Below are 23,435 nucleotides of genomic sequence, written 5' to 3'. Positions count from 1 at the left end.
CAAGGTGCGGCGTGCACGAAGTCCGAGCCCGGTTTGCCCCGGGTGCGCACCTCGCGTGCACCTTCGCCGGGGTGAGCACCTTGGTGTGCAGACCTTGGTTGGGTTGCGCGCCCTGGTGCGCACCAAGGAGCGCTCTGAAGTGTGCTCCAAGGTGCGGCGTGCACGAAGTCGGAGCCCGGTTTGCCCCGGGTGTGCACCTCGGGTGCGCACCTCGCGTGCACCTTCGCTGCGGTGGGCACCTTGGCTGGGTTGCGCGCCTTGGTGGGCACCTTGGTGCGCACAACTTGCCTGGGCTGCGCACCAGGAAGGGCTCAAGATGGCACCCGCGTTCCGTTTTTTTCACTATCTTTCAGAACGGAAATTTTAAAATCTCGTTTTTTTTTGCCTTTTCTGGAAATTAGTGAAGGCAGCGCATCAAAGGTGCGCAACGCTGGTGCGAACCTGGGAGCGCTCCGATGTGTGCTCCAAGGTGCGGCGTGCACGAAGTCGGACCCCGGTTTGCCCCGGGTGCGCACCTCGCGTGCACCTTGGTGCGCACACCTTGGCTGGGTTGCGCGCCCTGGTGGGCACCATGGTGCGCACCAAGGAGCGCTCCGAAGTGTGCTCCAAGGTGCGGCGTGCACGAAGTCGGAGCCCGGTTTGCCCCGGGTGCGCACCTCGCGTGCACCTTCGCCGCGGTGGGCACCATGGCGTGCACGAAGTCGGAGCCCGGTTTGCCCCGGGTGCGCACCTCGCGTGCACCTTCGCCGGGGTGGGCACCTTGGTGTGCAGACCTTGGCTGGGTTGCGCGCCCTGGTGGGCACCATGGTGCGCACCAAGGAGCGCTCCGAAGTGTGCTCCAAGGTGCGGCCTGCACGAAGTCGGAGCCCGGTTTGCCCCGGGTGTGCACCTCGGGTGGGCACCTTGGTGCGCATGCCTTGCCTGGGCTGCGCACCAGGGCGGGCTCAAGATGGCACCCGCGTTCCTTTTTTTTCACTATCTTTCAAAACGGAAATTTTAAAATCTCATTTTTTTTTGCCTTTTTCTGGAAATTAGTGAAGGCAGCGCATCAAAGGTGCGCACCTCGCTGCCCACCACGGTGCGCAACGCCGGTGGGCACCCGGGAGTGCTTCGAAGTGTGCTCCAAGGTGCTGCGTGCACGTTGTCGGAGCCCGGTTTGCCCCGGGTGCGCACCTCGCGTGCACCTTCGTCGGGGTGGGCACCTTGGCTGGGTTTGCCCCGGCTGCGCTCCGAAGCGGGGTTATTGGAGCGCCGCCTCTTTTTTTGTCGGAGCGTTTGGTGGGGTTTCTCGCATTGGCTCTTCCGAGGCCCGGTTGCCACCCTGGCGCGCACGAAGTCGGAAGTAGGGTTAATTGCCCGGGTGCGCACCTTTGCCAGGGTGGGCACCTTACCTGGGCTGCGCACCAGGGCGGGCTCAAGATGGCACGCGCGTTCCGTTTTTTTCACTATCTTTCAAAACGGAAATTTTAAAATCTCCTTTTTTTTTTGCCTTTTCTGGAAATTAGTGAAGGCAGCGCATCAAAGGTGCGCACCTCGCTGCCCACCTTGGTGTGCTCTGAGGTGCGCACCCGGGAGCGCTACGAAGTGTGCTCCAAGGTGCGGCGTGCACGTTGTCGGAGCCCGGTTTGCCCCGGGTGCGCACCTCGCCTGCACCTTGGCCGGGGTGGGCACCTTGGCTGGGTTTGCCCAGGGTGCGCTCCGAAGCGGGGTTACTGGAGCGCCCCCTCTTTTTTTGTCAGAGCGTTTGGTGGGGTTTCTCGCATTGGCTCTTCCCAGGCCCGGTTGTTGGGTGCGCTCCCACCCTGGCGCGCGCGAAGTTGGAAGTTGGGTTAATTGCCCGGGCGCGCACCTTCGCCAGGGTGGGCACCTTGGTGCGCACACCTTGGCTGGGCTGCGCACCAGGGCGGGCTCAAGATGGCACCAGCATTCCCTTTTTCTCACTATCTTTCAAAACGGAAATTTTAAAATCTCGTTTTTTTTTTGCCTTTTATGGAAATTAGTGAAGGCATCGCATCAAAGGTGCGCACCTCGCTGCCCACCTTGGTGTGCTCCGAGGTGCCCACCACGGTGCGCAACGCCGGTGCGAACCCGGGAGCGCCCCGATGTGTGCTCCAAGGTGCGGCGTGCACGAAGTCGGACCCCGGTTTGCCCCGGGTGCGCACCTCGCGTGCACCTTGGTGCGCACACCTTGGCTGGGTTGCGCGGCCTGGTGGGCACCATGGTGCGCACCAAGGAGCGCTCCGAAGTGTGCTCCAAGGTGCGGCGTGCACGAAGTCGGAGCCCGGTTTGCCCCGGGTACGCACCTTCGCCGGGGTGGGCACCTCGGCTGGGTTGCGCGCCCTGGTGCGCACCAAGGAGCGCTCCGAAGTGTGCTCCAAGGTGCGGCGTGCACGAAGTCGGAGCCCGGTTTGCCCCGGGTGCGCACCTCGCGTGCACCTTCGGCGGGGTTGCGCGCCCTGGTGGGCACCATGGTGCGCACCAAGGAGCGCTCCGAAGTGTGCTCCAAGGTGCGGCGTGCACGAAGTCGGAGCCCGGTTTGCCCCGGGTGCGCACCTCGCGTGCACCTTCGGCGGGGTTGCGCGCCCTGGTGGGCACCATGGTGCGCACCAAGGAGCGCTCCGAAGTGTGCTCCAAGGTGCGGCGTGCACGAAGTCGGAGCCCGGTTTGCCCCGGGTGCGCACCTCGCGTGCACCTTCGCCGCGGTGGGCACCATGGCGTGCACGAAGTCGGAGCCCGGTTTGCCCCGGGTGCGCACCTCGCGTGCACCTTCGCCGGGGTGGGCACCTCGGCTGGGTTGCGCGCCCTGGTGCGCACCAAGGAGCGCTCCGAAGTGTGCTCCAAGGTGCGGCGTGCACGAAGTCGGAGCCCGGTTTGCCCCGGGTGCGCACCTCGCGTGCACCTTCGCCAGGGTGGGCACCTCGGTGCGCACACCTTCTCAATGTTTTCTTGCCTTTTCTGGAAATTGGTGAAGGCAGCGCATCAAAGGTGCGCACCTCGGTGTGCTCCGAGGTGCGAACCCGAGAGCGCTCCGAGGTGCCCACGAAGTCGAAAGTCGGGTTAATTGCATTGTTTTCCCCGGGTGCGCTCCGAGGTGCGCAACATCGGCGCGCACCAAGGAGGGCTCCGAAGTGTGCTCCAAGGTGCGCACGATGGCGTGCACCTCTGGTGCGCACGATTCGGAGCTCGGTTTGACCGGGGTGCGCACACCTTGGCTGGGTTGCGCACCTTTTGTGCGCTCCAAGGTGCGCACGAAGTCGGAGCTCGGTTTGCCCCGGGTGCGCACCTTCGCCAGGGTGCGCACCTTGATGCGCACGCCTTGGCTGGGCTGCGCACCTTGGTGGGCGCCATGGTGCGCACCTTTCGTGCGCTCCAAGGTGCGCACGAAGTCGGAGCTCGGTTTGCCCCGGGTGCGCACCTTGGTGGGCGCCATGGTGCACTCCGAGGTGCCCAAGATTGGTGCGCACCAAGGAGCGCTCCGAAGTGCGCTCCAAGGTGCGCGCGAAGTCGAAAGTTGGGTTAATTGTCCGGTTTGCCTCGGGTGCGCACCTTGCGTGCACCTTCGCCAGGGTGGGCGCCTTGGTGCGCACACCTTGGCTGGGCTGCGCACACCTTGGCACCCGCGTTTCCTTCATTTTAAATTTTTTTTTTTTACAATCTCTCAAGTGGGAAATTCTATAATCTCAACTTTTTTTGCCTTTTCAGGAAACTTTTGAATGGAGCGCATCATTGGTGCGCTCCGAAGTGTGCTCCAAAGCTCTCTCCAGCTGCGTGCACCTGCCCCGGCCGCGCACCCGGCCCCGCCCAGCTTCGCTCACCTGTCCCGGGCGTCTGGTGCGGAACCTTAGAGTAAGAAACATCACCGTGCACCTTGGCCAACGTGCGCGACTCGACCGAGCGCGCACTGGCCGAGGTGCACACCGATTTCACCTGGGTGCGCGCGCAGCACCTCGGGCGCACCGGGGTGCGCGCACAACGCCCGGGTTGCACCGTGGCCTGTGTGCTCGGGGCGCCTCGGGTGCGCGCTCGGTGTCGCCCCCGCGCGCGCGGTAGTGCGGGCAGCGCACCCCGGCCCGGCCCGGCCCCGACGAGAACGCAAACGGGCAAAAGGTTTATTCAAATAGCATTGCGATGCCCGGCGAAAAACTAAAAAAGGGTGCAACACCGGGACTTCCCGGGAGGTCACCCATCCCAGTACTACTCCGGCCCAAGCGCGCTTAACTGCGGAGTTCTGATGGGATCCGGTGCACTAACGCTGGTATGATCGCACCCGTTATGAGCTTGTCGCAGTGTGTACTTAGCAAACCGCGACCCACGTGCGAATCCACCCCGGCCACCCACCCCCGTCGAGGTGCACACCCTCCCTCGCGAAGTGCGCCCCGTTCGCCAAGTGTGAGCCCTGCCCGGGTGCGCGCACCTTGCTAGGGCGTCGGGTGTGCACCCGGCCCGGCCTACGTGCGTGCACCTGTAGGGGGCGTCGTGTGCGTGCAGTGTCCCGTCTGCAACGCGGTGCCCACACACCACCTCGGGCGCAACGACCTGCGCTCACATGTGGGCCGAGTGCACCTTGGTGCATGTTCGGGGCGCCTCGGGTGCACGCTCGATCTTGCCCCGGTGCACCAAGGCGCTCGGTTTGCCCCGGGTGCGCACTTGGTGCAAGGTGGGCACCCAAAATAGGGATCAAGCACCAAAACACAAGTTTCGGGATGCAAAATGGGACCCAAGGACCACAAATGCGTTCCAAGACCCATGATGGGTCCACGAGAACAAAAATGTGTTCCGAGACTTAATAAACAAATATTGGGTTTTAGGAGAAGAAACATGCTCTGATGCCCAAAACGAGAATCGACCCCGAAAAGGCCACAGGCCAAAAGTGGGATGCGAGACAAAAAAAAATGGGACCCGAGGACCAAAATTGGGTTCCCAGGTCGAAGACAGGGCAACCGGACAAGAAACGACCTCTAAGGCTCGAAATGAGTCCCGACGACTAAAACTTGACAAGAAGCACCCATCAGGCACCCAACTCGACACCCATGGGATGCCGACCCACCCGGGCTTCCACCTAGCACACCTTGGCACCCACCCACCCTCGCACCCAACCTCGCACCCAACTTAGCACCTTTGAACCCACATTGGCACTCACCCTGACCCTGGCACCTTGGAACCCACATTGGCACTCACCTTGACCCTGGCACCCACCTTTGCACTCACCTTGGGACCCACCCTGGCTCCCACCTCGGCACCCACCCAGACACCCACCTTGGTTCCTTGGCACCCACCTTGGATCCTTGGCACCCACCCCGACACCCACCTTGGCACGCAACTTGGCTACTTGCCACCCACCTTGGCTCCTTGACGCCCACCCCGACAACCACCCCGTGACCTACCCTGGCTAGGGTTGGTGCACACCCACCCTGGTGCCCACCTTGGCACCCACCCTATGACCCACCTTGGCACGCACCTTAGTACCCACCCCGTTACCCACCCTAGGACCCACCCCGTGACCCACCTTGGCCAGGGTGGGTGCCTTGGTGCGCACAACTTGCCTGGGCTGCACACCAGGGCGGGCTCAAGATGGCACCCGCGTTCCGTTTTTTTCACTATCTTTCAAAACGGAAATTTTAAAATCTCATTTTTTTCTTTTTTTTGCCTTTTCTGGAAATTAGTGAAGGCAGCGCATCAAAGGTGCGCAATGCTGGTGCGAACCCGGGAGCGCTCCGATGTGTGCTCCAAGGTGCGGCGTGCACGAAGTCCGAGCCCGGTTTGCCCCGGGTGCGCACCTCGCGTGCACCTTCGCCGGGGTGAGCACCTTGGCTGGGTTGCGCGCCCTGGTGCGTACCAAGGAGCGCTCTGAAGTGTGCTCCAAGGTGCGGCGTGCACGAAGTCGGAGCCCGGTTTGCCCCGGGTGTGCACCTCGGGTGCGCACCTCGCGTGCACCTTCGCTGCGGTGGGCACCTTGGCTGGGTTGCGCGCCTTGGTGGGCACCATGCAGTGCACGAAGTCGGAGCCCGGTTTGCCCCGGGCGCGCACCTCCGCCAGGGTGGGCACCTTGGTGCGCACAACTTGCCTGGGCTGCGCATCAGGAAGGGCTCAAGATGGCACCCGCGTTCCGTTTTTTTCACTATCTTTCAGAACGGAAATTTTAAAATATCGTTTTTTTTTGCCTTTTCTGGAAATTAGTGAAGGCAGCGCATCAAAGGTGCGCAACGCTGGTGCGAACCTGGGAGCGCTCCGATGTGTGCTCCAAGGTGCGGCGTGCACGAAGTCGGAGCCCGGTTTGCCTCGGGTGCGCCCTGGTGGGCACCATGGTGCGCACCAAGGAGCGCTCCGAAGTGTGCTCCAAGGTGCGGCCTGCACGAAGTCGGAGCCCGGTTTGCCCCGGGTGTGCACCTCGGGTGGGCACCTTGGTGCGCATGCCTTGCCTGGGCTGCGCACCAGGGCGGGCTCAAGATGGCACCCGCGTTCCTTTTTTTTCACTATCTTTCAAAACGGAAATTTTAAAATCTCATTTTTTTTTGCCTTTTTCTGGAAATTAGTGAAGGCAGCGCATCAAAGGTGCGCACCTCGCTGCCCACCACGGTGCGCAACGCCGGTGGGCACCCGGGAGTGCTTCGAAGTGTGCTCCAAGGTGCTGCGTGCACGTTGTCGGAGCCCGGTTTGCCCCGGGTGCGCACCTCGCGTGCACCTTCGTCGGGGTGGGCACCTTGGCTTGGTTTGCCCCGGCTGCGCTCCGAAGCGGGGTTATTGGAGCGCCGCCTCTTTTTTTGTCGGAGCGTTTGGTGGGGTTTCTCGCATTGGCTCTTCCGAGGCCCGGTTGCCACCCTGGCGCGCACGAAGTCGGAAGTAGGGTTAATTGCCCGGGTGCGCACCTTTGCCAGGGTGGCACCTTACCTGGGCTGCGCACCAGGGCGGGCTCAAGATGGCACGCGCGTTCCGTTTTTTTCACTATCTTTCAAAACGGAAATTTTAAAATCTCCTTTTTTTTTTGCCTTTTCTGGAAATTAGTGAAGGCAGCGCATCAAAGGTGCGCACCTCGCTGCCCACCTTGGTGTGCTCTGAGGTGCGCACCCGGGAGCGCTACGAAGTGTGCTCCAAGGTGCGGCGTGCACGTTGTCGGAGCCCGGTTTGCCCCGGGTGCGCACCTCGCCTGCACCTTGGCCGGGGTGGGCACCTTGGCTGGGTTTGCCCAGGGTGCGCTCCGAAGCGGGGTTACTGGAGCGCCCCCTCTTTTTTTGTCAGAGAGTTTGGTGGGGTTTCTCGCATTGGCTCTTCCCAGGCCCGGTTGTTGGGTGCGCTCCCACCCTGGCGCGCGCGAAGTTGGAAGTTGGGTTAATTGCCCGGGCGCGCACCTTCGCCAGGGTGGGCACCTTGGTGCGCAAACCTTGGCTGGGCTGCGCACCAGGGCGGGCTCAAGATGGCACCAGCATTCCCTTTTTCTCACTATCTTTCAAAACGGAAATTTTAAAATCTCGTTTTTTTTTTGCCTTTTATGGAAATTAGTGAAGGCATCGCATCAAAGGTGCGCACCTCGCTGCCCACCTTGGTGTGCTCCGAGGTGCCCACCACGGTGCGCAACGCCGGTGCGAACCCGGGAGCGCCCCGATGTGTGCTCCAAGGTGCGGCGTGCACGAAGTCGGACCCCGGTTTGCCCCGGGTGCGCACCTCGCGTGCACCTTGGTGCGCACACCTTGGCTGGGTTGCGCGGCCTGGTGGGCACCATGGTGCGCACCAAGGAGCGCTCCGAAGTGTGCTCCAAGGTGCGGCGTGCACGAAGTCGGAGCCCGGTTTGCCCCGGGTGCGCACCTTCGCCGCGGTGGGCACCATGGCGTGCACGAAGTCGGAGCCCGGTTTGCCCCGGGTGCGCACCTCGCGTGCACCTTCGCCGGGGTGGGCACCTCGGCTGGGTTGCGCGCCCTGGTGCGCACCAAGGAGCGCTCTGAAGTGTGCTCCAAGGTGCGGCGTGCACGAAGTCGGAGCCCGGTTTGCCCCGGGTGTGCACCTCGGGTGCGCACCTCGCGTGCACCTTCGCTGCGGTGGGCACCTTGGCTGGGTTGCGCGCCTTGGTGGGCACCATGCAGTGCACGAAGTCGGAGCCCGGATTGCCCCGGGCGCGCACCTCCGCCAGGGTGGGCACCTTGGTGCGCACAACTTGCCTGGGCTGCGCACCAGGAAGGGCTCAAGATGGCACCCGCGTTCCGTTTTTTTCACTATCTTTCAGAACGGAAATTTTAAAATCTCGTTTTTTTTTGCCTTTTCTTGAAATTAGTGAAGGCAGCGCATCAAAGGTGCGCAACGCTGGTGCGAACCTGGGAGCGCTCCGATGTGTGCTCCAAGGTGCGGCGTGCACGAAGTCGGACCCCGGTTTGCCCCGGGTGCGCACCTCGCGTGCACCTTGGTGCGCACACCTTGGCTGGGTTGCGCGCCCTGGTGGGCACCATGGTGCGCACCAAGGAGCGCTCTGAAGTGTGCTCCAAGGTGCGGCGTGCACGAAGTCGGAGCCCGGTTTGCCCCGGGTGCGCACCTCGCGTGCACCTTCGCCGCGGTGGGCACCATGGCGTGCACGAAGTCGGAGCCCGGTTTGCCCCGGGTGCGCACCTCGCGTGCACCTTCGCCGGGGTGGGCACCTTGGTGTGCAGACCTTGGCTGGGTTGCGCGCCCTGGTGGGCACCATGGTGCGCACCAAGGAGCGCTCCGAAGTGTGCTCCAAGGTGCGGCCTGCACGAAGTCGGAGCCCGGTTTGCCCCGGGTGTGCACCTCGGGTGGGCACCTTGGTGCGCATGCCTTGCCTGGGCTGCGCACCAGGGCGGGCTCAAGATGGCACCCGCGTTCCTTTTTTTTCACTATCTTTCAAAACGGAAATTTTAAAATCTCATTTTTTTTTGCCTTTTTCTGGAAATTAGTGAAGGCAGCGCATCAAAGGTGCGCACCTCGCTGCCCACCACGGTGCGCAACGCCGGTGGGCACCCGGGAGTGCTTCGAAGTGTGCTCCAAGGTGCTGCGTGCACGTTGTCGGAGCCCGGTTTGCCCCGGGTGCGCACCTCGCGTGCACCTTCGTCGGGGTGGGCACCTTGGCTGGGTTTGCCCCGGCTGCGCTCCGAAGCGGGGTTATTGGAGCGCCGCCTCTTTTTTTGTCGGAGCGTTTGGTGGGGTTTCTCGCATTGGCTCTTCCGAGGCCCGGTTGCCACCCTGGCGCGCACGAAGTCGGAAGTAGGGTTAATTGCCCGGGTGCGCACCTTTGCCAGGGTGGGCACCTTACCTGGGCTGCGCACCAGGGCGGGCTCAAGATGGCACGCGCGTTCCGTTTTTTTCACTATCTTTCAAAACGGAAATTTTAAAATCTCCTTTTTTTTTTGCCTTTTCTGGAAATTAGTGAAGGCAGCGCATCAAAGGTGCGCACCTCGCTGCCCACCTTGGTGTGCTCTGAGGTGCGCACCCGGGAGCGCTACGAAGTGTGCTCCAAGGTGCGGCGTGCACGTTGTCGGAGCCCGGTTTGCCCCGGGTGCGCACCTCGCCTGCACCTTGGCCGGGGTGGGCACCTTGGCTGGGTTTGCCCAGGGTGCGCTCCGAAGCGGGGTTACTGGAGCGCCCCCTCTTTTTTTGTCAGAGCGTTTGGTGGGGTTTCTCGCATTGGCTCTTCCCAGGCCCGGTTGTTGGGTGCGCTCCCACCCTGGCGCGCGCGAAGTTGGAAGTTGGATTAATTGCCCGGGCGCGCACCTTCGCCAGGGTGGGCACCTTGGTGCGCACACCTTGGCTGGGCTGCGCACCAGGGCGGGCTCAAGATGGCACCAGCATTCCCTTTTTCTCACTATCTTTCAAAACGGAAATTTTAAAATCTCGTTTTTTTTTTGCCTTTTATGGAAATTAGTGAAGGCATCGCATCAAAGGTGCGCACCTCGCTGCCCACCTTGGTGTGCTCCGAGGTGCCCACCACGGTGCGCAACGCCGGTGCGAACCCGGGAGCGCCCCGATGTGTGCTCCAAGGTGCGGCGTGCACGAAGTCGGACCCCGGTTTGCCCCGGGTGCGCACCTCGCGTGCACCTTGGTGCGCACACCTTGGCTGGGTTGCGCGGCCTGGTGGGCACCATGGTGCGCACCAAGGAGCGCTCCGAAGTGTGCTCCAAGGTGCGGCGTGCACGAAGTCGGAGCCCGGTTTGCCCCGGGTACGCACCTCGCGTGCACCTTCGCCGGGGTGGGCACCTCGGCTGGGTTGCGCGCCCTGGTGCGCACCAAGGAGCGCTCCGAAGTGTGCTCCAAGGTGCGGCGTGCACGAAGTCGGAGCCCGGTTTGCCCCGGGTGCGCACCTTCGCCGCGGTGCGCACCATGGCGTGCACGAAGTCGGAGCCCGGTTTGCCCCGGGTGCGCACCTCGCGTGCACCTTCGGCGGGGTTGCGCGCCCTGGTGGGCACCATGGTGCGCACCAAGGAGCGCTCCGAAGTGTGCTCCAAGGTGCGGCGTGCACGAAGTCGGAGCCCGGTTTGCCCCGGGTGCGCACCTCGCGTGCACCTTCGGCGGGGTTGCGCGCCCTGGTGGGCACCATGGTGCGCACCAAGGAGCGCTCCGAAGTGTGCTCCAAGGTGCGGCGTGCACGAAGTCGGAGCCCGGTTTGCCCCGGGTGCGCACCTCGCGTGCACCTTCGCCGCGGTGGGCACCATGGCGTGCACGAAGTCGGAGCCCGGTTTGCCCCGGGTGCGCACCTCGCGTGCACCTTCGCCGGGGTGGGCACCTCGGCTGGGTTGCGCGCCCTGGTGCGCACCAAGGAGCGCTCCGAAGTGTGCTCCAAGGTGCGGCGTGCACGAAGTCGGAGCCCGGTTTGCCCCGGGTGCGCACCTCGCGTGCACCTTCGCCAGGGTGGGCACCTCGGTGCGCACACCTTCTCAATGTTTTCTTGCCTTTTCTGGAAATTGGTGAAGGCAGCGCATCAAAGGTGCGCACCTCGGTGTGCTCCGAGGTGCGAACCCGAGAGCGCTCCGAGGTGCCCACGAAGTCGAAAGTCGGGTTAATTGCATTGTTTTCCCCGGGTGCGCTCCGAGGTGTGCAACATCGGCGCGCACCAAGGAGGGCTCCGAAGTGTGCTCCAAGGTGCGCACGATGGCGTGCACCTCTGGTGCGCACGATTCGGAGCTCGGTTTGACCGGGGTGCGCACACCTTGGCTGGGTTGCGCACCTTTTGTGCGCTCCAAGGTGCGCACGAAGTCGGAGCTCGGTTTGCCCCGGGTGCGCACCTTCGCCAGGGTGCGCACCTTGATGCGCACGCCTTGGCTGGGCTGCGCACCTTGGTGGGCGCCATGGTGCGCACCTTTCGTGCGCTCCAAGGTGCGCACGAAGTCGGAGCTCGGTTTGCCCCGGGTGCGCACCTTGGTGGGCGCCATGGTGCACTCCGAGGTGCCCAAGATTGGTGCGCACCAAGGAGCGCTCCGAAGTGCGCTCCAAGGTGCGCGCGAAGTCGAAAGTTGGGTTAATTGTCCGGTTTGCCTCGGGTGCGCACCTTGCGTGCACCTTCGCCAGGGTGGGCGCCTTGGTGCGCACACCTTGGCTGGGCTGCGCACACCTTGGCACCCGCGTTTCCTTCATTTTAAATTTTTTTTTTTTACAATCTCTCAAGTGGGAAATTCTATAATCTCAACTTTTTTTGCCTTTTCAGGAAACTTTTGAATGGAGCGCATCATTGGTGCGCTCCGAAGTGTGCTCCAAAGCTCTCTCCAGCTGCGTGCACCTGCCCCGGCCGCGCACCCGGCCCCGCCCAGCTTCGCTCACCTGTCCCGGGCGTCTGGTGCGGAACCTTAGAGTAAGAAACATCACCGTGCACCTTGGCCAACGTGCGCGACTCGACCGAGCGCGCACTGGCCGAGGTGCACACCGATTTCACCTGGGTGCGCGCGCAGCACCTCGGGCGCACCGGGGTGCGCGCACAACGCCCGGGTTGCACCGTGGCCTGTGTGCTCGGGGCGCCTCGGGTGCGCGCTCGGTGTCGCCCCCCGCGCGCGCGGTAGTGCGGGCAGCGCACCCCGGCCCGGCCCGGCCCCGACGAGAACGCAAACGGGCAAAAGGTTTATTCAAATAGCATTGCGACGCCCGGCGAAAAACTAAAAAAGGGTGCAACACCGGGACTTCCCGGGAGGTCACCCATCCCAGTACTACTCCGGCCCAAGCGCGCTTAACTGCGGAGTTCTGATGGGATCCGGTGCACTAATGCTGGTATGATCGCACCCGTTATGAGCTTGTCGCAGTGTGTACTTAGCAAACCGCGACCCACGTGCGAATCCACCCCGGCCACCCACCCCCGTCGAGGTGCACACCCTCCCTCGCGAAGTGCGCCCCGTTCGCCAAGTGTGAGCCCTGCCCGGGTGCGCGCACCTTGCTAGGGCGTCGGGTGTGCACCCGGCCCGGCCTACGTGCGTGCACCTGGAGGGGGCGTCGTGTGCGTGCAGTGTCCCGTCTGCAACGCGGTGCCCACACACCACCTCGGGCGCAACGACCTGCGCTCACATGTGGGCCGAGTGCACCTTGGTGCATGTTCGGGGCGCCTCGGGTGCACGCTCGATCTTGCCCCGGTGCACCAAGGCGCTCGGTTTGCCCCGGGTGCGCACTTGGTGCAAGGTGGGCACCCAAAATAGGGATCAAGCACCAAAACACAAGTTTCGGGATGCAAAATGGGACCCAAGGACCACAAATGCGTTCCAAGACCCATGATGGGTCCACGAGAACAAAAATGTGTTCCGAGACTTAATAAACAAATATTGGGTTTTAGGAGAAGAAACATGCTCTGATGCCCAAAACGAGAATCGACCCCGAAAAGGCCACAGGCCAAAAGTGGGATGCGAGACAAAAAAAAATGGGACCCGAGGACCAAAATTGGGTTCCCAGGTCGAAGACAGGGCAACCGGACAAGAAACGACCTCTAAGGCTCGAAATGAGTCCCGACGACTAAAACTTGACAAGAAGCACCCATCAGGCACCCAACTCGACACCCATGGGATGCCGACCCACCCGGGCTTCCACCTAGCACACCTTGGCACCCACCCACCCTCGCACCCAACCTCGCACCCAACTTAGCACCTTTGAACCCACATTGGCACTCACCCTGACCCTGGCACCTTGGAACCCACATTGGCACTCACCTTGACCCTGGCACCCACCTTTGCACTCACCTTGGGACCCACCCTGGCTCCCACCTCGGCACCCACCCAGACACCCACCTTGGTTCCTTGGCACCCACCTTGGATCCTTGGCACCCACCCCGACACCCACCTTGGCACGCAACTTGGCTACTTGCCACCCACCTTGGCTCCTTGACGCCCACCCCGACAACCACCCCGTGACCTACCCTGGCTAGGGTTGGTGCACACCCACCCTGGTGCCCACCTTGGCACCCACCCTATGACCCACCTTGGCACGCACCTTAGTACCCACCCCGTTACCCACCCTAGGACCCACCCCGTGACCCACCTTGGCCAGGGTGGGTGCACCCACCCTGGTGCCCACCTTGGCACCCACCCATCCTAGCACCCAGCCTGTGACCGGGCTTGGAACCCAACCTTGCACCCGCACCCGTCTTGGCCAGTGTGGGTGCGCACCCATCCTGGCACCCACGTTGTGACACACCCTTTAACCCACGCACCCTAGCACCCACGTTGGCACCCACCTTGGAACCCAACCTAGCAACTTGGCACCCACCCCGTGACCCACCTTGGCATCCACCATAGCAGTCGCCGACTTGGCACCCACCTCGGCACCCACCTTGACACTTGTGGACCCACCTTGCCACTCACCCTAGCATCGACCCATCCTAGCACCCACCCTGGCACCTTTGCACCCTAGCACTCACCCATCCTAGCACCTAACCTGTGACCCACCTTGACACTCACCCTCGCACCCACCTTGGAACCCAACCTAGCACCCACCCACCCTGACACCAACCCTAGCACCTACCCACCCTTGCACCCACCCTGTGACCCATCTTGGCACCCACCCATCCTACCACTCAACCTATCACCCACCTTCTCACCCACCTTGGCATCCACCTTAGCACCCACCCACACTGGCACCTTGGCACCCACCTCGGGCAAGGTGGGTGCACACCCACCCTGGCACCCAATTTAGAACCCACCGAGCATGTTACCCACCTTGGCACCCACATTGCAGCCCACCCTAGTACCCACCCTATGACCCACATTGGCATCCACACCCTAGCACCCAGGCACCTCGACACCCGCCTTGACACCCACCCTAGCACTGAACCTGTGACCCACCTTGGAACTCACCCTAGAACCCACCCACCCTGTGAACCACCTTGGCATCCACCTTAGCACCCACCCACCTTGGCACCCACTCTAGCACTCACCCATCCTAACACCCAACTTGTTACCCACCTTGGCACCCGCCCTCGCGTCCACCTTGAAACCCACCCTAGCACCCACCCACGCAGGAGCCCACCTTGGCACCCAACCTAACACCCACGCATCCTGGCACCCAACTTGTGACCCACCTTGGAACCCACCCTAGTACCCACCTTTGAACCCACTATATCACCAACCCACCTTGGCACCCACCCTATGACCCTCTTTGGAATCCACCCTAGCACGCACCCACCCTGGCACCCACCATGGAGCGCACCCTAGCACCCACCCACCTCGGCACGCACCTCAACACCCACCTTGGTGTGCGCACTGCGCCAACCTCTCAAAGACCCTATGTGGTGCGCTCCAAAGTGTACACCTTTGGTGCGCTCCAAGGTGCGCACCTTTGGTGCACACCGAGGTGCACACCAAAGTGTGCACCGAGGTGAGCACCAAAGTGCACTCCAGGGTGCACACCAAGGCGTGCACCTTTGGTGCGGTCAATGCAAACGAATTCGGAAGTTGGGGTCGATGTCCTAATCGCTGCTGCAGACTACACGTATGAGAATCGGACAAATAGCTTTATATAGGGGAGGTGTTGCGTTTGATGGGTCGACTCCCCTGGTTGTGTGCACTGCACCAACTTCAAAGACCCTGTCTTGTTTAAGAAGTCAAAAGTTGGGGTGGATGTCCTAATCATTGCTGCAGTCTACGCATGTATGAGAATCAGACAAATAGCTTATATAGGGGAGGTGTTGCATTCGGTGGGTTGACTCCCCTGGTTGTGCGCACTGCGCCAACCTCAAAGACCCCGCATAGCAGAAGAAGTCGGAAGTCGGATTTTGGTGAGCACCAAGGCGTGCACCTTTGGTGCGGTCAACGCAGACGAATTCAGAAGTTGGGGTGGATGTCCTAATCGTTGTTGCAGGCTACACATGTATGAGAATCAGACAAATAGCTTATATAGGGGAGGTGTTGGGTTTGATGGGTCAACTCCCTTGGTTGTGCGCATTACGCCAACCTCAAAGACCTTGTTTTCGTTAAGAAGTCAAAAGTTGGGGTCAATGTCCTAATGGCTCCTGCAGGCTACACATGTATGAGAATCGGACAAATAGCTTATATAGGGGAGGTGTTGGGTTTGATGGGTCGACTCCCCTGGTTGTGCGCATTACGTCAACCTCAAAGACCTTGTTTTCGTTAAGAAGTCAAAAGTTGGGGTCGATGTCCTAATTGCTCCTGTAGACTACACATGTATGAGAATCAGACAAATAGCTTATATAGGGGAGGTGTTGGGTTTGATGGGTTGACTCCCCTAGTTGTTCGCATTACACCAACCTCAAAGACCTTGTTTTCGTTTAGAAGCCGAAAGTTGGGGTCGATGTCCTAATTGCTCCTGCAGGCTACGCATGTATGAGAATCAGACAAATAGCTTATATAGGGGAGGTGTTGGGTTTGATGGGTCGACTCCCCTGGTTGTGCGCATTGCGCCAACCTCAAAGACCCTGCATTGCGGATGAAGTCGAAAGTCAGAGTTTGGTGTGCTACAAGGTGTGGTCGAAGGTGCTCACCTAGGTGTGCACCTTTGGAGCACAGGAAAAGTGCCCTCCAAAAGTGCGCACCTTTGGAGTGCACAAAAGTGCCCTCCAAAAGTGCGCACCTTTGGAGCGCAGAAAAGTGCCCTCCAAAAAGTGCCCTCCAAAAGTGCGCACCTTTGGAGCGCAGAAAAGTGCCCTCCAAAAAGTGCCCTCCAAAAGTGCGCACCTTTGGAGCGCAGAAAAGTGCCCTCCAAAAAGTGCCCTCCAAAAGTGCGCACCTTTGGAGCGCAGAAAAGTGCCCTCCAAAAAGTGCCCTCCAAAAGTGCGCACCTTTGGAGCGCAGAAAAGTGCCCTCCAAAAAGTGCCCTCCAAAAGTGCGCACCTTTGGAGCGCAGAAAAGTGCCCTCCAAAAAGTGCCCTCCAAAAGTGCGCACCTTTGGAGCGCAGAAAAGTGCCCTCCAAAAAGTGCCCTCCAAAAGTGCGCACCTTTGGAGCGCAGAAAAGTGCCCTCCAAAAAGTGCCCTCCAAAAGTGCGCACCTTTGGAGCGCAGAAAAGTGCCCTCCAAAAAGTGCCCTCCAAAAGTGCGCACCTTTGGAGCGCAGAAAAGTGCCCTCCAAAAAGTGCCCTCCAAAAGTGCGCACCTTTGGAGCGCAGAAAAGTGCCCTCCAAAAGTGCGCACTTTTGGTGCGCACCAAGGCGCTGGTTCGGTCGTTGCAGGCGAGTTCGGAAGTTGGGGTCGATGTCCTGAGCGGAGGTGCAAACTACACAGGTGTCGGAATCGGACAAATAGCTTATATAGGGGAGGTGTATGCTTCGATGGGTCGACTCCCCAGGTTGAGCGCACCGCGCCAACCTCAAAGACCCTACGGTATGGATGAAGTCGGAAGTTGGGTCCGATGACCGATTCGATTAGTAGGTATGCTCATGAGGTCGGAATTTGGGTCCGATGACCTGCCATGTGCAGGAAGGCGAATGTTGACACTGTGCGTTGCAAGGTGCACACCAAGGCGCTGGTGCGGTCTTTTTAGTCGAGTTCGGAAGTTGGGGTCGATGTCCTGATCGGAGGTGCAAGCTACACAGGTGTGGGAATCGGACAAATAGCTTATATAGGGGAGGTGTATGCTTCGTTGGGTCGACTCCCCGGGTTGAGCGCACCGCGCCAACCTCAAAGACCCTACGGTATGGATGAAGTCGGAAGTTGGGTCCGATGACCGATTCGATATGTAGGCATACTCGCGAGGTCGGAATTTGGGTCCGATGACCTGCCACGTGCAGGAAGGCGAATGTTGGCACTGTGCGTTGCAAGGTGCGCACCAAGGCGCTGGTTCGGTCGTTGGAGGCGAGTTCGGAAGTTGGGGTCGATGTCTTGATCGGAGGTGCAAACTACACAGGTGTGGGAATCGGACAAATAGCTTATATAGGGGAGGTGTATGCTTCGTTGGGTCGACTCCCCGGGTTGAGCGCACCGCGCCAACCTCAAAGACCCTACGGTATGGATGAAGTCGGAAGTTGGGTCCGATGACCGATTCGATATGTAGGCATACTCGCGAGGTCGGAATTTGGGTCCGATGACCTGCCATGTGCAGGAAGGCGAATGTTGGGACTGTGCGTCGCAAGGTGCGCACCAAGGCGCTGGTGCCGTCGTTGCAGTCGAGTTCGGAAGTTGGGGTCGATGTCCTGGTCAGAGGTGCAAACTACACAGGTGTGGGAATCGGACAAATAGCTTATATAGGGGAGGTGTATGCTTCGATGGGTCGACTCCCTGGGTTGAGCGCACCGCGCCAACCTCAAAGACCCTACAGTATGGATGAAGTCGGAAGTTGGGTCCGATGACCGATTCGATACGTAGGCATATTGGCGAGGTCTGAATTTGTGTCCGATGACCTGCCATGCGCAGGAAGGCGGAATTTGGGTCCGATGACCGAGTTGATGGCGTGCCATGCGCAGAAAGGCGGAATTTGGGTCCGATGACCGAGTTGATGTTGATGGCCCGCCATGCACAGGAAGGCGGAATTTGGGTCCGATGACCGATTTGAAGGCGTGCCATACGCAAAAAGGCGGAGTTTGGGTCCGATGACCGAGTTGATATTGATGGCCCGCCATGCGCAGGAAGGCGGAATTTGGGTCCGATGACCTGACATACGCATGGAGTCCGACTCGGGGGCCGATGTTCGATTCGATGACTTGCATTGTGGGTAAAGTCGGAAGTTGTGGTCTTTGACCCGATTCGATGACCAGACTTCGGCTGCTTGAGAATCGGACAAATAACTTATATAGGGGAGGTAGTGTTCTCGAGCATCCTCCCCCCGTGCCCGTTTATGTCGATTGATGCTGGTGCTCGACTGGTTGGAGCGCTCGGATGCAAAAATCTTGCACCAGGATTTATCGATTGTGATGGACACGGCAAGTCTCCTGATTGCTATGCAGGAGCTCATCGTGAATCTCTATGCGGCCTTGGTATGGACTCGACCTGCGGAATGGTTCGGCAATGGTAGTCGCTCCAACACGTCCTTGCAATGGCCACAGAGGTGATTCGACTAGAGCTCCAGTCTAGCTTTTGGGTTGCTTGGCGGACTGGTATAGCCGCGATCGAGTTCCGGCCATGAACGTTTTAGATAGCTCTTGGGCTTTCTGGGACGGAAGTCGGAAGTTTGGGCTGTTGTCCGATTTGATGACCATTCTTCGGATGTGTGAGAATCGGACAAATAACTTATATAGGGGACTGTGTTGTCTCACGCAGCCCCCTCCGTGCCCCTCTATCTCGACCGATGTTGGTGCTTGAAAGGGTTGGGATCGCTCGGATTTATAAACGTGCACCACCATTTGTCGAGTGTGAGGGACGCGGCAGGTCTCCTAAATGCTATGCGGGCGCTCTCTGAGAATCTCTATCCGGCCTCGACACAGACTAGTCTTGCTGAATGGTTTGGCACTGGTAGTCGATCCAACACGTCGTTGTTGTGGCCGCCTAGGCGATTCGATTCGAGCCCCCGTCTAGCTTTTGGGTTGCTTGGCGGATTTTGCCCTATCCGCAAGTGAGCTCGGTCCCTAAACGTTCGAGAAACCCGATTGCTATGCGCCGACTCTCTTTCTTGCGAGCCTCCATCTAGCTTTTGGGTCTCTACGGAACGGAAGTCGGAATCTGGGACCGTTGTTTGATTCGACGAGGCAGACTACGGTTGTGCGAGAATCGGACAAATAACTTATATAGGGGAGGTGTTGACTGGAGCATTCTCCCCCGTGCCCCTCTAACTCGACCAATGCTGGCGCTCGAACGGTGGTAGCGCTCGGATTTTCATTGAGCGCCAGCATTGGTCGATTTAGAGGGGCATGCGAGATTCCCGAATGCTATGCGAGGGCTCTAACGGAAATGTCTATTGGTTTCGGTATGGATGCAATTGCGAGTGGTTCGGCAAAGGTAGTCGTTCCGATGCGTCCATGTCGTGGCCAAATCGATAATTCGATTTGAGCCCTCGTATAGCATTTGGGTCTCTCGATGTGATTCCGCATTCCAGTCCCTTTGGGCACTGCTTGAGCCGCATCCCAGGGGGTTCCCTTCCCAATAATCTGCCTCGCAACCCGATTGCTATGCGGTGAGGCTCCTCGGCCGCCTCGGAACTATCTGTGTATCAGACGCATCGCGGGATAAGGGGTTGGCAACGGTAGTCGCCCCAAGCGCGTCCGATGCTTGGACCATTCCGAGGCGGCCCTGAAGCCTCTTCCGTCTAGCCGTTGGGTCCTTCTCGCCGCATCCCTCGCCTCGCACCCCGATTGCTATGCGGTGAGGCTCCTCGGCCGCCTCGGAACTATCTGTGTATCGGACGCGTCGCGGGATAAGGGGTTGTCACTGGTAGTCGCCCCAAGCGCGTCCGATGCTTGGACCATTCCGAGGCGGCCCTGAAGCCTCTTCCGTCTAGCCGTTGGGTCCTTCTCGCCGCATCCCTCGCCTCGCACCCCGATTGCTATGCGGTGAGGCTCCTCGGCCGCCTCGGAACTATCTGTGTATCGGACGCGTCGCGGGATAAGGGGTTGTCATTGGTAGTCGCCCCAAGCGCGTCCGATGCTTGGACCATTCCGAGGCGGCCCTGAAGCCTCTTCCGTCTAGCCGTTGGGTCCTTCTCGCCGCATCCCTCGCCTCGCACCCCGATTGCTATGCGGTGAGGCTCCTCGGCCGCCTCGGAACTATCTGTGTATCGGACGCGTCGCGGGATAAGGGGTTGTCACTGGTAGTCGCCCCAAGCGCGTCCGATGCTTGGACCATTCCGAGGCGGCCCTGAAGCCTCTTCCGTCTAGCCGTTGGGTCCTTCTCGCCGCATCCCTCGCCTCGCACCCCGATTGCTATGCGGTGAGGCTCCTCGGCCGCCTCGGAACTATCTGTGTATCGGACGCGTCGCGGGATAAGGGGTTGTCACTGGTAGTCGCCCCAAGCGCGTTCGATGCTTGGACCATTCCGAGGCGGCCCTGAAGCCTCTTCCGTCTAGCCGTTGGGTCCTTCTCGCCGCATCCCTCGCCTCGCACCCCGATTGCTATGCGGTGAGGCTCCTCGGCCGCCTTGGAACTATCTGTGTATCGGACGCGTCGCGGGATAAGGGGTTGTCACTGGTAGTCGCCCCAAGCGCGTCCGATGCTTGGACCATTCCGAGGCGGACCCGAAGCCTCTTCCGTCTAGCCGTTGGGTCCTTCTCGCCGCATCCTTCGCCTCGCACCCCGATTGCTATGCGGTGAGGCTCCTCGGCCGCCTCGGAACTATCTGTGTATCGGACGCGTCGCGGGATAAGGGGTTGTCACTGGTAGTCGCCCCAAGCGCGTCCGATGCTTGGACCATTCCGAGGCGGACCCGAAGCCTCTTCCGTCTAGCCGTTGGGTCCTTCTCGCCGCATCCCTCGCCTCGCACCCCGATTGCTATGCGGTGAGGCTCCTCGGCCGCCTTGGAACTATCTGTGTATCGGACGCGTCGCGGGATAAGGGGTTGTCACTGGTAGTCGCCCCAAGCGCGTCCGATGCTTGGACCATTCCGAGGCGGACCCGAAGCCTCTTCCGTCTAGCCGTTGGGTCCTTCTCGCCGCATCCCTCGCCTCGCACCCCGATTGCTATGCGGTGAGGCTCCTCGGCCGCCTTGGAACTATCTGTGTATCGGACGCGTCGCGGGATAAGGGGTTGTCACTGGTAGTCGCCCCAAGCGCGTCCGATGCTTGGACCATTCCGAGGCGGACCCGAAGCCTCTTCCGTCTAGCCGTTGGGTCCTTCTCGCCGCATCCCTCGCCTCGCACCCCGATTGCTATGCGGTGAGGCTCCTCGGCCGCCTTGGAACTATCTGTGTATCGGACGCGTCGCGGGATAAGGGGTTGTCACTGGTAGTCGCCCCAAGCGCGTCCGATGCTTGGACCATTCCGAGGCGGCCCCGAAGCCTCTTCCGTCTAGCCGTTGGGTCCTTCTCGCCGCATCCCTCGCCTCGCACCCCGATTGCTATGCGGTGAGGCTCCTCGGCCGCCTTGGAACTATCTGTGTATCGGACGCGTCGCGGGATAAGGGGTTGTCACTGGTAGTCGCCCCAAGCGCGTCCGATGCTTGGACCATTCCGAGGCGGCCCCGAAGCCTCTTCCGTGTAGCCGTTGGGTCCTTCTCGCCGCATCCCTCGCCTCGCACCCCGATTGCTATGCGGTGAGGCTCCTCGGCCGCCTTGGAACTATCTGTGTATCGGACGCGTCGCGGGATAAGGGGTTGTCACTGGTAGTCGCCCCAAGCGCGTCCGATGCTTGGACCATTCCGAGGCGGACCTGAAGCCTCTTCCCTCTAGCCGTTGGGGCTTTCTCGCCGCATCCCTCGCCTCGCACCCTGATTGCTATGCTGTGAGGCTCCTCGGCCGCCTTGGAACTATCTGTGTATCGGACGCATCGCGGGATAAGGGGTTGGCAGTGGTAGTCGCCCCAAGCGCATCCGATGCTTGGACCATTCCGAGGCGGCCCTGCAGCCTCTTCCGTCTAGCCGTTGGGGCCATCTCGCCGCATCCCCCACCTCGCACCACGATTGCTATGCGGTGAGGCTCCTTGGCCGCCTCGGAACTATCTGTGTATCGGACGCATCGCGGGATAAGGGGTTGTCACTGGTAGTCGCCCCAAGCGCGTCCGATGCTTGGACTATTCCGAGGCGGCCCTGCAGCCTCTTCCGTCTAGCCGTTGGGGCCATCTCGCTGCATCCCCCACCTCCTCGGCCGCCTCGGAACTATCTGTGTATCGGACGCATCGCGGGATAAGGGGTTGGCAGTGGTAGTCGCCCCAAGCGCGTCCGATGCTTGGACTATTCCGAGGCAGCCCTGCAGCCTCTTCCGTCTAGCCTTTGGGGCCATCTCGCCGCATCCCTCGCCTCGCACCCCGATTGCTATGCGGTGAGGCTCCTCGGCCGCCTGGGAACTATCTTCGTATCGGACGCATCGCGGGATAAGGGGTTGTCACTGGTAGTCGCCCCAAGCGCGTCCGATGCTTGGACTATTCCGAGGCGGCCCTGTGGCCTCTTCCGTCTAGCCGTTGGGGCCATCTCGCCGCATCCCCCACCTCGCACCCCGATTGCTATGCGGTGAGGCTCTTCGGCCGCCTTGGAACTATCTTCGTATCGGACGCATCGCGGGATAAGGGGTTGTCACTGGTAGTGGCCCCAAGCGCGTCCGATGCTTGGACTATTCCGAGGCGGCCCTGCAGCCTCTTCCGTCTAGCCGTTGGGGCCATCTCGCCGCATCCCCCACCTCGCACCCCGATTGCTATGCGGTGAGGCTCCTCGGCCGCCTTGGAACTATCTTCGTATCGGACGCATCGCGGGATAAGGGGTTGTCACTGGTAGTCACCCCAAGCGCGTCCGATGCTTGGACTATTCCGACGCGGCCCTGTGGCCTCTTCCGTCTAGCCGTTGGGGCCATCTCGCCGCATCCCCCACCTCGCACCCCGATTGCTATGCGGTGAGGCTCCTCGGCCGCCTTGGAACCATCTTCGTATCGGACGCATCGCGGGATAGGGGGCTGTCACTGGTAGTCGCCCCAAGCGTGTCCGATGCTTGGACCATTCCTAGGCGGCCCTGAAGCCTCTTCCGTCTAGCCGTTGGGGCCTTCCCGCCCCATCCCTCGCCTCGCACCCCCGATTGCTATGCGGTGAGGCTCCTCGGCCGCCTTGGAACCATCTGTGTATCGGACGCATCGCGGGATAAGGGGTTGGCACTGGCAGTCGCCCCAAGCGCGTCCGATGCTTGGACCATTCCGAGGTGGCCCTGAAGCCTCTTCCGTCTAGCCGTTGGGGCCTTCCCGCCCCATCCCTCGCCTCGCACCCCGATTGATATGCGGTGAGGCTCCTCGGCCGCCTTGGAACTATCTGTGTATCGGACGCATCGCGGGATAAGGGGTTGGCACTGGTAGTCGTCCCAATCGCATCCGATGCTTGGACCATTCCGAGGCGGCCCTGCAGCCTCTTCCGTTTAGCCGTCGGGGCCTTCCCGCCGCATCCCTCGCCTCGCATCCCGATTCCTATGCGGTGAGTCTTCTCGGCCGCCGCGGAACTATACCTGTTATTGCTACTGCATCCTTCG

The 23,435-nt window shown here is 61.0% G+C and overlaps 2 non-coding genes across 2 annotated transcripts; both read right to left on the bottom strand.

Annotated features, from left to right (window-relative positions):
* Positions 1–4,150: 4,150 nt before the first annotated feature.
* LOC131871087 (5S ribosomal RNA) lies at positions 4,151–4,269 on the bottom strand. The gene has a single exon (XR_009369372.1). It is a non-coding gene; the product is annotated as a 5S ribosomal RNA (ribosomal RNA).
* A 7,818-nt stretch (positions 4,270–12,087) lies between these two features.
* Positions 12,088–12,206, bottom strand: LOC131871077 (5S ribosomal RNA). The gene has a single exon (XR_009369362.1). It is a non-coding gene; the product is annotated as a 5S ribosomal RNA (ribosomal RNA).
* Between the last annotated feature and the right edge of the window lie 11,229 nt (positions 12,207–23,435).

Source organism: Cryptomeria japonica, unplaced genomic scaffold (genome assembly GCF_030272615.1).
Source record: "Cryptomeria japonica unplaced genomic scaffold, Sugi_1.0 HiC_scaffold_369, whole genome shotgun sequence".
Taxonomy (NCBI): Eukaryota; Viridiplantae; Streptophyta; class Pinopsida; order Cupressales; family Cupressaceae; genus Cryptomeria; species Cryptomeria japonica.
The sequence above is the reverse complement of the archived record's forward strand: the minus strand, read 5'-3'. Positions and strand labels throughout refer to the sequence as shown.